At 46.6% G+C, this 14,396-nt stretch overlaps 1 protein-coding gene across 1 annotated transcript in view; it reads left to right on the top strand.

Moving 5' to 3' along the window:
* The first annotated feature begins 2,325 nt into the window (after positions 1-2,325).
* Positions 2,326-14,396, top strand: part of CYSLTR1 (cysteinyl leukotriene receptor 1) — a 95,379-nt gene continuing 83,308 nt past the window's right edge. The window contains exon 1 of the mRNA XM_054075501.1: positions 2,326-2,474. The gene's annotated coding sequence lies outside the window, so the exon portion shown is untranslated. The remainder of the gene's footprint in view (positions 2,475-14,396) is intronic.

Below are 14,396 nucleotides of genomic sequence, written 5' to 3'. Positions count from 1 at the left end.
ACAGAACCCAAATAAGTAGATGTGTGAAGTTGTGAAGCATCCTTTACCACATTCAGGAGTCAGACTTTTACAAAGACTACCTGAATCAAATGGCAGGTCCCCAGAGTTCTGAGAGCTATCCTTCTGGGAAAAAGAGCAGGGATTTGTGTATGCTCTGTACGGCCATTGGGAGGTGCGGACCAAGTCCCAAAGGCCCAAGGATGTTGGAAGCAAATCTTAGCAAAGTGCTTTCAACCCTGAAGAGGTTAATTGAAGACGCCCTAGTCCTAATCACAGTAAGTGCAAGACTACCAGTCATTCCAGACGCTTCCTGTGGAGTGTATTGACACAGCGTTCCTGCAGCAGGATGGCCAGCAGAGGAGACAAGTCGCTCGTGGTTCTGGGAACTAAGACAAACAAAGCCTCAGTGATCCCACGTAGCTATACAAAGCATCGGTGCTCCCACGTAGCTTTGGCCAACTTCCAGGTCTCATGGGTGGGAAAGAAGTATTAACTGAAGCTCGCCAAAAACCTCTCACTGACCTTGCTAAAAAAGGGCCTCAACAGTCCTCCTCCTGATTTCTAGGGCTTGGTATTTTTCATCTAGCAGTATAATCTGCAAATTAAATAAGACAGTGGACATATTTTGGAGGACATGGGCTCGTGATTTGCAGGAAAGCACAAGACGTGTTCCTGAAAATCCTTATTTACCTAAATCTAGAACTGGTGCACATCTCGCCTGAAGGCTGCTGTGCACACCTTAGGTGAAATCAATCTGATCTGTCTTCAAATTGTACCAGTGAAATTATGACTTGTTGCTTCCTGAAGCTTTGCTGAGAAGAAAACAGCAAGGAGGCCTTGGAGATAGGAGCTGGGTGCAAGAGAGCAGCCCTCCCTCTGGGAAAACTGCCCTTCTGGTGCTGCAGGGATCTCGCTACCACTGCAAAGGAAGGTGTGGTTGGAGTGGGGATTTGGGGGGATCTCTTGAGTCACCCACCCATCTTTGGTCATCAGGGCGTTCCCAACAGATCCAGGATGGCGATGAGTTTGCAGTTAGGATAGGGGTGCACAGCAAAGAGGTTCAAGTGTGTGTCCTGAAAAAGGCCTTGTGCAGCCACCGCTGTCAGAGGCTGCTGCTCAGTGAGAGCTCAGGTGCTGAGCAAAGCAGGTGCCTCGGCCCTGGGTGATTTCTGAGCAACTTGCGTAGTGAACTAATAATGGTCTTCCACAGCAATCCGTAAGCTCAGTGGAGCAGGGCTGCGTGGTGCACCCACAACAGGGAATCGGTTTGATAGGGGTGTAATACAAACTTGTTGTGACAAAAGGTCAGTGATGTTCTGCTCAACAGAAAGTTGTTATGGGATCTCGCTGTCCTGTGCCTGGGAATTATTTAGGAATTACTGTACGTGTGCATGTAGTGGTGAGGAAGCAATTGCCTGTCCTCTTAGTCCAATAGCTGTGTGTGGGATCTCACAAGTGCAGCTGCACCTTGCTGGCTTTCTTGGTACCAGCAATGATGTGTTTGTTCTTCCTGGCTTCTTGCACTAGCGTGCAGTCATTTCTGTACAAGAAAACAGGATGAGCTGGTGGCGTGAATCCTTTTTGGGCTGGGAAACTGGTGTAGGAGTTGATGACATCAGTGATTCTGGACCTAGGAGTCTCTACCCTTTTCTTTGTAGTGCCTGTGAGAGACCATTTAAGCGTGTGACAGATGGGAGGCTATTAAAGTGACTGATGTGACTCATGCTGGTTTAATTTATCTTCCCATTTCAAGTTTGTGTTTTGGGTTTTCCCTTCCTATCTGTCCCACATCACCTCCATCTTTTGTGTCTGCTCTCTAGCTAGCTCTTTCCTTCCCTCCACTTCTTACAGATTTATGTCTGCTTTACCTCTTTTTATTTGCCCAAACCCATTTTGCCCCTTTGTGCCTTTCTCCCTGTTGTCTGCACGCACTTTTTTAACCTGTCTGTTAGTCCTTGCATCCTCCACTACCCTGGGGCCATGGGAGGACTTTGAGCCCTACCTCCTCTACTTTTTAAGTAGGTAGAATGATTCAAGCCATCTAATCAACCCATATTATCTAATCCCAACCTCAGCACTGATTGTTTCATACAGGGTAACACTGGATAAAATCAAGCTAATGGGTAGGCTGAGAAGATCCATTTGGGGAGTGACCAGAAAATATCCAAGTGGATTTCCATGGGCAGGTAGATGGCTGCAAAGCCACTATGAGGACCTTCAACAGTGGCATAACAGTCTTTAAGCAGGGCCTGCAGTATGGCAAGTGTACAAACACAGGCTGTTAAGGAACGTGTTTCTTTTCAGGGTCCCCCTCCAGACACCAGGCAGAAAAGTGTTGGGATGACCTTCATACCTGATTCTGTTTCATCAGTGCTGTGATGTGCAAGGAGTAGCATCTGCCTACAAATACCAGCCAGCATCACACCTGGGATTACAGCCCACCTCTTGCTGCGCATCATACCTTTGGATCAGAGGTAAGGAGTCAGTGCCCGGCTGCTGGCGGTGCGAACTTCCCTTTTGAGTACATCATGTTTTTATTGTTCATGAAAGAAAGAAAAAGGTGTTCCGTGTTCTTGAGCCTTGAGTCAAGATGGGATAATTTGCATTTTTGTTTATGGTGTCTAATGAACGATCCCAGTGACTAGAAGAGAACTGGAGAGGGCACATGGGAGTGTTCTCAGAAATGGCCCTGTACCAACTCGGTTTCTGATGTAAGAACATCAGTTCTCACTTGAAGTGTGTACCAGAGCCTCAGAAACCAAACAGAAATGCTGACATTGCCTATAAACTAAATCCTTGATGTTTTGAAATGCTTGCACTGCGGTTATCTCAAGAGCTCTAACATGGAATCAAGCATGTTAGCAGTATTTCAGCATCACATAGCCAGGTGTGTTGATGGTTGCGGTAGGGGGTGATGGGCCACCTGAAGTGAAACCCAGCACACATGGATATTCACAGCCGAACAGTGCCCATCTGCCTCCTTTCTGCTACTAGATTTGACTTAAAGATGGGGGGGTTTGGTTGGGAAGAGCAATGTTGTCAGTGCTCAGCTCTGAAGGTGGAGGCTGCAGAAGCACTGATGCACAGAGCCTGTGTGTTGGTGCAGGCAGTGGTTTGCTGCTTCAGGTGTCCAAACTGCAGGAGTTTGAAGATTCCAGAAATTATGCCTTGTTTTGTTGGTTTGGCAGTACAATTCAGTGCCTCTGTGTGTGTTTTCTTAAGGAAAAACTGCCTGTCTCATTTCCATGGTTGGGGAAATCACTATACAAACAGTTCCATGCAGGAATACAGTATGCAGGGAAGGGATATCTCGGCATGATCCTTGAGCTAGGGCTCACTTCTTCCCTATCTGTAACAGCTCAGGGCCAGCAGAGCTCTCTAGGGCTGACTTTTTTCCCCTTTGGTTTTAGGGGATGGTTTTGGGGAGGTCCGGACACAAGTTGTGTTTGGGGCCAGCATGAATCCTACTGTGTCACAGCTCTGAGCTGAAGCTGCTGCTGAGGGGTGCTTGTTCAGAAACAAAGGTGTGTGGTGTGCTGGGCAGGTTTTCTGTTCTGTATATTTCTAAATAAACAGTACAAATGCCAGTCCTTCAGCTAATGGATAAAATCTAGGCTGTTTAAAAGGAGTTTCAGTGTCAGCAGTGTCCTGCCTCTTCCTCTGTTGACCAGTGTGGCTGTAAGATAACTGCTTCAGCATGAGGGTCTACAGCAGACAAGACCAAAAATGTTTCTCTGTGATCATCCAAAGTATACAGACCTGAAAATAAAGCCTCCTTTGCTCTCGTGCCCTACATCTTCAGCAGAAACCATGCCCTTTCCGTTAGGAAACGATGTTTTAGTGAAGTACAGATATATGGGCCACACAGAGCAGACTGAGAATTTGCAGGTCCTAACATGAAGGATTTTCACATTGGAGACATTTTTACTTTTAAATAGATCAAGCTTAAAAATAAGCCCAATTCTTGTGTGTTTTGCATCAGATTTCCTGTAAAAGTAATAAGGTATTCAAATAATGACCTTTCCCCTTTGCCAGCTCTCTGTGCTGTCCTGAAGCTGACTTTGAGAGTTGCCATGGAAATTCAAACTTGCCAGGCCATCTGCATAGGATGAGTTTGACTATGAATCGGGAAACAAAAGGAACTGGATGAAAAGTCCTTTTATCTGAATACGCATTTTCAGCAGTGATCACTTGTAATCAAAATTCCTTCCCTGATTTCCTGCTGGGGACAGGAGACTCCAAGCCTTGTGGCAGTACAAGAGGAGCTAACACAAAACTATTTTTTGTCGCTATGGTGCTCTGAATAAATAGCCTTTTTTAGGACGGTCTCCAAAACACCCCTGGATCTTGCTAGCTAACGCAGCCATTCAACTGCCCAATTATCTGTATCTCTTTATATTTCAATTTATCCTGTGTTTCCTTGGTTAAGACATAGTTTTCCATATAGAGATGGAGCTTCCATACTCACTTGCTTTTCGTGTTCCCTGTGTGAAAAGAATATGAATAAGAAACCCGCTACCTGCCACCAGCAGGTAAGAAACTAAGTGTAGCCTGGCAAAGTCTGTGATCACTTGCTTTTAGCCACTTGCTTCTCAAGGCCTGAAACTGCGCGAAATGCTGTGATGCTGAGCTGCTTCCTTACACAAACAACTGGGGAGGTGGAGGTTTTGGAAGAATTATTTTCCTTAGTCCTGTGAAGTTACTGAGACAGGAGGACTTTTCCATGGTGTGAGGCTGCAGTTGGGCCGTGCTGTTCCATGCAAAGATGTGACCTTGAGCCTCACAGTCTGGCTCGATTTGATAAGCACCTTGCTGTTCTGACCTGGAGTGTTCTAAAGCTGAGCTGCGCGCCTTTCATCAGCTCAATACGGTGCCTACGGGTCTCTTGCAGAGCTCCTGGCTCTGCCCGCGGGGCCGAGCACATTGAAAATCAGCTGGTTGAATTCTCTCTTTGGCGCTTTGTGATGTGGCTCAGTCCCTCCAGTGCATGTCACTGGTGCCGACAGACACCAGAGCCCATCTCTGCTCTTTGTCCGGAGCAGCCGTGCGTGGGTGAGCGCAGAAGGAAAGGGGGAAAGTGTAAAAATACGCTCAATATATTTTCATGAGAGAACACTGTGGAATATGTTCTTTCACTTCAAACTCTGCAAGAAAAGGAAGTAAATTTGATCTCTGCTCCTTGCTCACAGCCTTTTAAGTTTCTTTCTGTAGCAGTCAAGTGAGACAAAGCCAGTAAAAATATATCCTGTTTTAGCCATTGGTCTCGCCCCGCTCCAGCTGCAACCGTCTGCTCAGCCTTACCAGAGGAAATTTTACTGCTGGAGCTTGGGCTATGAAACCAAGTGGGTTTTATGAGCAACTGCTTGAAATCTCCTGTGTTACCCATCTCCCCCTGGTGAAATATTTAGCAGAAGAGTGAGGGAAAGAGCAATCCAGGAGAAGTGTGAAAACACTACGGCCGTTGGAAAAAGTCCCTGTTTGCTCACAGAGCCCTGTGTGGTGTTTGAGATTTCCTGTTTGAAGCACAGAGACAACGGTGGTGCTGATCACTGACCGGATAAAAATCATTTTTAATGGTCAAACAGCACAGATAAGAAACACTGCAGGAATTGGGGGGATTGTACTGCTTGTATATGGACTGGTTCTTCTGTAGTAGAAAGCGTTCAGCGTCCATGAGGAGGAGGAGCAGAGGCCATGTCCTGTTCTGGATGCTCTGCCTTTGACAGTGGGACCCTTCACAGCTCTTATTTCCCAAACATCTCTCCTCAGGATGGGAGCTCTTGCCTTGGGTTCTCCCTACTCCCGAGAGCTCCCACACAAAGAAAGTCATTCTTGAAACGAAGGGTAATTCTGTTAACTCCACACACCACAAATTTCTTTGCGATCAGGAACTTGTTCCGTACGTCTGTTACATAGATCTGCTTGTAGCGTTTCCTTTTTTGCCGAGATGTCCTTTCTGTACCGTGGTACTTTGTATGCTTTCCCCTTGCTGCTCCCCGTGGCTGTGTCTGCAGGGCAGCGTGTTTTCCCAGAGCCTCCCCGAAATCTCTGCCAGTTCCAATCTGCAGCTCAGCTGCCTCGACACCCACTTCTCACAAAGAGCCCTGGTATCCCACACCTCTGTGCACACCCCAGAGGCTTATATTTGTATTTGCCTGATTAGGGCTCATCTGCTGTGAAGTTTGTGCAGATGTTTCTTTATTTAAACCATACTTTATGAGGGGAAGGAAAGGAGAGACACATGCAGAGGAAGGAGGTGTGTTTCATAGCATCGCTTACTCTGAAGTGACTTCGGTGCCAGGAAAATGTGTGCATCGCTCATAATTCTTTTTGTCTCATTTGTCCTTCCTACTCCCCCCTCAAAAAAAACACCAACAGGAATTCCTTGCTTCCTTACTTGCTAATTAAATCTCTCTGCCTACAATGAACTAAGAAGGTCTATCAATGAAGCAGTATGTGGTCAAATGATGGTTGGAACGGCTCCACAGGAAATTTGGTAGGAAAATACAACTTCAGCAGCTTAGCAGGCTTTATTTTTAGGGCGCGTGAGCTTGTTTAACTCTTGAATGCAAACTGCCAAATTTCTATTGTTGTCAGATGGCTCCTGTCCCACCAGGCTGAGTCAAACGGGTGACTCACGGGCAAGGGGGAATCACTTTGGCAATGCATTGTGATATTTTTTTTTCCTTCCCTCCTCCATTCTAAGATGTTGAAGATAAAACCTCCAGTCTAAGATGATAAAACTTGTTTGCAAGTTAGTCTCCAGTTTGTTCTGGTTAATAAAATCCTGCTTGTAATCAAAAAAAACCCATCACATTGCAAAACTGTTTGAAAGCACCTCGTGTATTGAAGTTGGGTGCTTTTGCAGTTGGCGTGGCTGCCTCTGCTCGTGCTCCGGGCTGGCCAGGTGCAAGCCAAGTCCTGAACGGAAACAACAGGGCCATGTTAGCTCAGCATTGTTCCTCAGCCAGCAACCCCTGCCAGGAGCTGGGATTTATTAAACCTGGAGAACAGTGCTGTACAGAGGCAGGGATGGGGATTTCAGGTGTGAGCTGGCTGGCATCTAGTCACCTTGGCAAGTGGATGTAAATCCTGTGCAAGGGTGAAGTCCATATGTTATTTGGGAAAAATAATATTCTACGTGCAGCGCACAGCCCCTCTCCTCTCCCTCAGCCCTGATCCTCCCATATCCTTACCCTCCTCTGTGGTACAAGCTACTCCCAGAAATCAGTGAGTTCTGCAAGATATATATGAGGTCAGACACAAAAACCAAAGACTGACCCTACAGCTTGGGAACCAAGCATGGGAGGGGAGAGATGCAGAGGTGGGTATAGAGCATGTCCTAACTTCTCACAGTAAGACAAGGCTCAGCAAGATTGCTTCACTTAGTGCAAGTGGACGTGGGTTCAAACAGAGCCAATTCCTTACCCTCAGTCAGAAAAGGTCAGTGTGAGTTTGCATCTAAACACAGTGCCAGCCCCCAAAGCTTTGGCTGTGAAGCCCTTTCAGCTCCTAAGAACATCCCTGCACTTGAGCACCAACCCTGCTCACCAGAGGTGGCTTCCATTTCCCCAAGATCCAGTTGGTGCTCAAAGGAGCCCATTTTTGGTTGGTAGAAGATGTGAAAGCAAAACCAACAGAGATCCTCAACAGCCTTTCACAAAATCAGCTGGGCAGTTGCTTTGGATGCTGTCAGCATCGTACGCAGCCAGGTGTCAGCTCAGAAGGGAGCTGTGGTGAAGGTGATCAGAGTTGATTTCCTTAATTTGTTAAGGAAACAGTTATAGGCACAGTCTCAGGGGTTTTGTGTCTGATCTTGTATACATGTGAGGTTATCTTGGGCTCCTTACTGTGCTTGCTGCTTACACTTCTGCCTTTTTGGCTGGGTACCAGCTGGGATACAGGAGGACATGCTTTGAGACCATTGCCCACAGAGATGAGAAAACTTCACAGCATTTCTGATGGTCTTCTCTTATCCTGTGCTCTGAAGTAGGTTGGGGCTCTGGTGCCTTGGGGCAGAGCAGCAGCCAAGCAGCGCAGGGCATATATTGCTGTGAGCACTCCTTGTCTAACAGCCGCTGGGCAGTCACTGTGAATCTGGCTGCAGCAGACCCAGAAGGCAGCAAGCCAGTCATGGGGTTTTTTTGATGTTTCTTCAGGCTTATGGCACTTTGTAAAGATCTTACCATTTCTCTCACAAGTACTTAGAGGGGTCTAGGCTGGTGACCTTTTTTCCATTATCATGCTTGCTGTGAGGTGTTTGAATGTCACGACTTGTCGCCTTGTCCCTTGGGTGTGTTGTGCAGAGCGCTGGTTCCCCTACGTGTGAGGTTTCTCCACGGCATCGGGGTGCACTAGGCTTTGCTGCCCGGCAGCTCTTCAGGCACCAAGGACACAAACTGTTGCTGTCGGTGTTGGATTATGCTCAAGCATGGCTCTTAAAATGAGTAACAAGTCTCGCTAATACAACATCTTGTCTGTAGGCTTCATCAGAGTGGGAAAAGACTGATGGCTACAGCAGAAGGTACAATTAGACTTTAATAGCCAACTACACTGTGACACTTTCTTCTGCTTATAGCAGGCTTATATCATCTCAGCTTCCGGTGACTTATGTACTGAAGGGTCTGTTATGAGTTCATTGTTTAGGAACTATGAGTCTGTTTACTGTTTATATTATGTCTAAAGAACTTTACTCATTGAGAGTTCTTTACCATAGTGTATCCTTGGGTCCTTCACTAAAGCCTCAGATCGCACAAAGTCCAAGATTTTGGTGTTGGACAAATCTACATGTGATTTTTAAAAAAATCCCTAAATAGCCAAAACACGCAGTCCTGCAACTTTTACATCAGTCTGGCTCAAGGCCATGGCAGTCTGTCACACACAAGGACTCCTCAAGAACTCAAGCAATTGTTCTCACTGCTTCAACAGTGGTTATCCTGATTTTTTTTTTCCTCTTTAGCCTTGTGACTGTTAAGTTTGCTCAAACTGCCCTGCTTTGTCTAACAAGAGTAAAGTGATAACTGCCCCTCCTCAGCTGCAGGCTTCCAGATAACTGTAAAGGATGCTTTTAATGGTTTGGGTATTTTTTTCCAAGGATATGTTGCTGTATCAGCAGAAGGTTCTCTGATGTTATGAGAGCTGGAGTACAAAGCCAAGCAGATTAAGATAGCTGAATAAAAACGGAGTATGAGTCAGGCCCTGAGAGTAGGGAAGGCGTTTGGTTGCTGGGGGATGTATGCAGCCAGCTGGGTTGTGCAGGATGAACGATGTGCGCAATGGGTTTATTTCTGTATTGAATAGTGAAATAGTTTTTGAATCACCCTTGATAATTCTGATCTGAAATATGGGTTTGCTGCCCTTGGGCTGACCTCTAAGCATGTGGTGGCTTTGAGGTGCTAGTCTTACTGGCTAGGGAGTGCAAATGTTCAGGTGTTGTATTTAAGACTCGGGGAAATCAAAATCTTCTTCCACCGTATACCTACCCTTTATTCTGGGAGAGATGCTCTGATGCACTGACCTGGGCTGCAAAGTTGGCTTTGAAAGTTCCTGTTCTACCCCCAAATATGCTCTCCTGCTCTCATTCATGCCAGCACAGCTGTTAGAGACAGAGCTGTTAGCAGGAACCCGGTTAAATGATCCAGGTTAAAAATAAACTCACATTTTGGGGAGAGGTGGTGGAAATGAGAGTTACCTTTAAACCAGATCATTGTAGTGATCTAACAGACAGTGTGAGCTCCCAAGCTGTTGTAGCCCTGCTCAAGGTCATTAGAAGAGCCAGAGATGGGTGTGGGGAGAAGGGAGAGTGGCAGCCTCCAAAGTCAGTTTTGTTGTCCTCCACCCCTCAAAAATAGAGGGACAATTGAGCTGTGAACCCTGGTTTCAGAGTGCATCAATTGACATGAGTTGTGTCTAAAGAGTTGTGTGAGTCGTGTATAAACATTTGGGAAGATGAGCGATTGCTGCATCACAGTGTCTTACTTGCAATTCCCCATCCTTGTTTCTTCCTTTGATCCCTAGCTGCGATACTAGTTTGTGATGATGAAACTGTATATGGGAACAAGACAGGAATCTGAACAGCAGCTGTATTTGACTGTACCAACATCATGACAAACAGGATGAATATTCCTCTTCCTCTGGGCTTAGGATGCCTATTGTACAGCAATGTCTTCTTTCCCACATCCAAATGGGAGTGGGGGTGGAAACAAAAACGATTCTCTAGCAAAACTGAGAGAAGATGCATTTCTAATTGTATAATTTGCAATGCAAAACCATTAGGTTGGTGGAGGGAATTCAATAGGAACCCTTGGCCCCGTGTTCTGTGGCCTCTTAGCTGTACACGTGCCAACGACCACTGCCAGCAGTGAAAACAGCATCACCAAGCACCAGAAACAGAAAACGCCTTCTCCGGATCTTACTGCGAGGAGAGCGTTTAGCAGAATGTGGTTGTTGGTAGAGTGAAATTTGTCCTTTGATAACTCTAAACCCTGCACAAATCTGAAAAGGAATCGGTCTTCTCCAGTTCCTCCCTGGGCATGGTTGCTGCCCGGTGGTTACATGCCTGGCTTTGCACTGGGTTTAAGTATTTTGCATACCTGATATTGCTCCTGTGCAGGAATACTGTTTCTCTTCTGATAGCTCTGTAGTTGCACGAGTGAATCTCAACTCCGTCGTGGCCTCAAGCTCTGTGAGTGGTGCTGATTGTGCTATTTATAACAGAAAATTGGAAAAATCTCTTTATTGCCTTACCCAGGGCAGCGTGGTCATCACCTGACCTTGCTGGATCGTGCCCTGTGCTTGCACAAGGCTTTATTGGGGTATTTTTGTTCTCAGTTCAGGTCGTATGTTACTGCACAGGACCTGCACAAGGCTGTGATGGCCAGTGAGAGAGCACGCTAGAACTTGTGATGTTAATAATGACAGGATGTCACTGGTTGAACACAGGGTAATTTTTTTTTTCTTACCTATGTAAAATCTGTAAAAGTCTTTCCCAACCCAAGATTCTACCTCTGTGCAGTAGAAAGCGATCTCCCCTGTGATATCTGTGCGCCGATCTGATGCTGTGCCATGTGACACCTCTGTTTAAAGCACTTTCCCCCAACTCCCCGATGCAGCTGATCTTGATTTAGTGTATGAAATAACACCTCTGCTGTGCATCAGCTGCTAAATCGGTGTTGCTGAAGCGTGCCAGGCAGTTCCCGGACTCCTTGTGTAATATCTCACCACTCACTTTTGCTGGGATGGCTTTCCTGCCGTGTCGCTTCCAGAGGTAACACAGCTTGATGCCAGCTTTGGAAACAGCACCGTTCTTCCAGTGCTCAAAAAATATTTCTCGATTTAATTTTTTTCCGTTAGTGTGAGGATGCAAACTTTGTGGTACAGTTGAGTTTGAAGTTAATACGTAACAGCCAAAACACCAAGTCTATAAAGATATTTTCCTTTTCCTCTGGAGAAGATAGCTACCCTCACTTTCTTTTGGGGTTGAAGGTGCTGTACCAGTAAAGAAATTCCTTCCAGCAAGGCATGAGAAGTAGGAAATGTGAGGGTGGAAGAGGGGTTGCAGAGGTGCCCGCTGAAGCGAGGGTGGCTGTGGGAGACGCAGACAGGGACAGAAGGTGGCTTGGTATCCCAGGCTCTAACTTGTCATCCTGTGCAGGAGGGAGAAACGAGAACTTGGGGAAACAAGTTGAAGTTTATTCTCAGCCCATGGCAGGGGAACTGGATGAGCTTTAAGGGCTCTTCCAACCCAAACCATTCTAGGATTAAAAAAATAGGTTCAGTGGCAACTGCTTTGGTCTTACCTGTCCAATGTGGTCTTAGGATGCCGACTCTCAAAAACAGTAGAGAGAATGACTCCCAAGGAAGTATTCCATGACTGTAAAGATGATTGAGGCTAATGATGCGCTGCCTTGGGAGAAGCTGGGGGGATTTGTATAAAACCAGAAAAAGCAATGACCAGCTTCCCGTGCTTATGGTTTCCAGGAAACTGTGTGCACTGGATGTACTCAGTTTCTTAAGACGCCTACAGAAAAACTTGAATTGAAATATTATTCCAGTCAGTGTGTGTATTTATAGAAGTCAGAGTAAATGAGTGCGCGCACACACAGTTTTTCAGGAAAAAAATTATCCTTTTTTTCAAATGTGTGCACACACAGAGCTGCATAAAAGAGCAAACAGTGCAAAATGTGTGTTGAGTTCTATACAATATTGACATTGGTCAAAACCCCCCAGGCAGAGAAAAGTTAGCATAGGGTTTTCTAAGGTCCCGGACAGTTAATTATTCTAGGAAAACATAGTGATCCTAAAGAGGAACTACCCGGCTCTTTGTCACAGTGTTTTAGGTGCTTATGAGTGAATTTCCTGTTGGGTTTGCATGGAAGTTAAAGTTATGAATTAAAACCAAGAGCGGCCAGCAGTGTTAAGCATTAATTTTAAGTGAAGTGACATTTTCCAGAGAAAAACCAGGAATAGTGCAATGCTTTTCTTCGTGGTGAAATGTGCCCATTTTATAGAGGTTAAAATTCACTGAGGTAAGGGACAAGCTTAAGATTGTCTATTTTCTTTCTCCGGTCCAAGTGGGCTTCAGTGTTCCAGAAGCCCTGTTCCCTGCGGAACCTCAGCAGGCAAAGTCCTCCCAGTTACCAACAGAACAAACATGGAAGGGAGAAGATTCCAGCAGGTGGACTCAGTACCTAGAGAAAACGATCTTTGCCCACTGCTGTGGAAAGTAAAAAAGATGTTTTCAGTAGATCTTCCTCTTCCACTTTTAGGCTCATTGAGTGCAGCATCTTGAATCCTTCACAAACTTTATTTCTTCAACAAGACATCTCTGTAGCACCTTGGGGCTGGTGTGAGTTATGGTCCTTAGGGGTGCATCGGGGGGGACTCTCAGGGTAAGCCTGAGGTCAGCATTCAGAAGTTAAAATTACAGCTTTTCCAGCAATAGGGGAGAAACAGGGTTTGGGCATCTAATCTTATGCAGAACAGCCCTGCCTCTTAAATTAATGCTGAGCAACATAATCTGCTTACTGAAATGAGAGCTGTTTTGTTTCTGTTCTTAAACCCTGCCCAAAGAACTATTTGGAGTCCGTCCTTTCAGATGCAGCAAAGCTTTGGGCTTATCCTCTGCTGAGGGGTTACGTTTGTTCAGCAGGCGCAGCGAGACCCAGCTGACTTCTGGTGCCCAATACCAGCGGAGGAGGACTGGCTGGCTCTGGACTGGCTGGGATTGTTAGGAATGGTTGGACTCGATAATCCAGTGGGTCCTTTCCAACCTGATTCTGGGATTCTCCCAACCCTTTCTGTGGGATGGTCACCTTTGTGCAGCTGGCTGTGGGACGTGCAGGATCCTGGCAGTGCTGCTGATGGCACGCATCGCTCTGCATGTGTGGCTTGCCCTTTGCAGCCTAAATTGATGATATCTGAGCATCCCCATGCTGTGCTCCAGGGTGTGCCGGGGAAACAGCCTCAGCTCCCTCACTCCTCCTCCTTTCCCTTTCTCTAAAGAGGGTACCTTCCTCTGTTCTGAGACAGCCTCTCCAAGGTGGTAGTTTCCTGCCTATTTTACAGCAAGTCCACCCACTAGGAATGGTATGGAGTGTTCCTGGGGAGCTCTGGGTAGGGACACTGACTTTCAAGGAGATTATCAGAACTGCCAGATAACCTCATCAGATGATGGATCCCCTTTTCCTTCCCCGGCTGTGTCAGGGAATCCCTCTCAGGGTTACGCAGCAGGTTTTTGCTAGGGAGGGACAGCCTGCAGGCAGTCTCACCCTGTTGCCCCTGCAGCACCACAGGGAGAGCATCCTAAAAACATCACGGGGGTGCTTTGAGAGGGACCTAGAGGCTGAACCTGAAGAGCAGGTCTGCGGTGGGCCAGTTTAGGAGGACCAGAGCCTCGCATTGTGATGTGCAGTGACGCACTTGCACGTGCAGCATGGGAGCTTTTTGCCTTTCTTACACAAGGAGACAGTACATGACTTCATACACGACTTGTGCTGCCTCCTTGCATTCCATAGGCTTGAGCCTAAGCCGTTCACACCGATTCTGCAAAGCTGGTGAAGATTTATGCTGTCCCATGAACACTTAGCACGTTCCAGCGGACGTGGAGCCTGCTGTAAGAGGAGAGCCTTTCCTGGTCACTGCAATACAGGGCCCCGCTTCCCCCTGTACTCGCATCTGCCCCCAAAACTCAGGCTGGTGTGGTGTTTCGTATAGGTGTGCATATACCAAGGTGAGTCTGAGTAAAGAGGTTTTCACCTTACATTTCAGAGCGTCAGCTTTCCAGCAAGGCCATGAGCCGTAAGGTGTGCGGTGAGCTTGTAGTGAATGAATGAATCACAATGGGAGGACTGGGGAACAGGAAAAGTGAGCTGGCCGGGGGCAATGACATCCTTGAT

This window comes from Cuculus canorus, chromosome 10 (assembly GCF_017976375.1).
Source record: "Cuculus canorus isolate bCucCan1 chromosome 10, bCucCan1.pri, whole genome shotgun sequence".
Lineage (NCBI taxonomy): Eukaryota > Metazoa > Chordata > Aves > Cuculiformes > Cuculidae > Cuculus > Cuculus canorus.
This window is presented reverse-complemented; position numbering and strand designations above follow the sequence as displayed.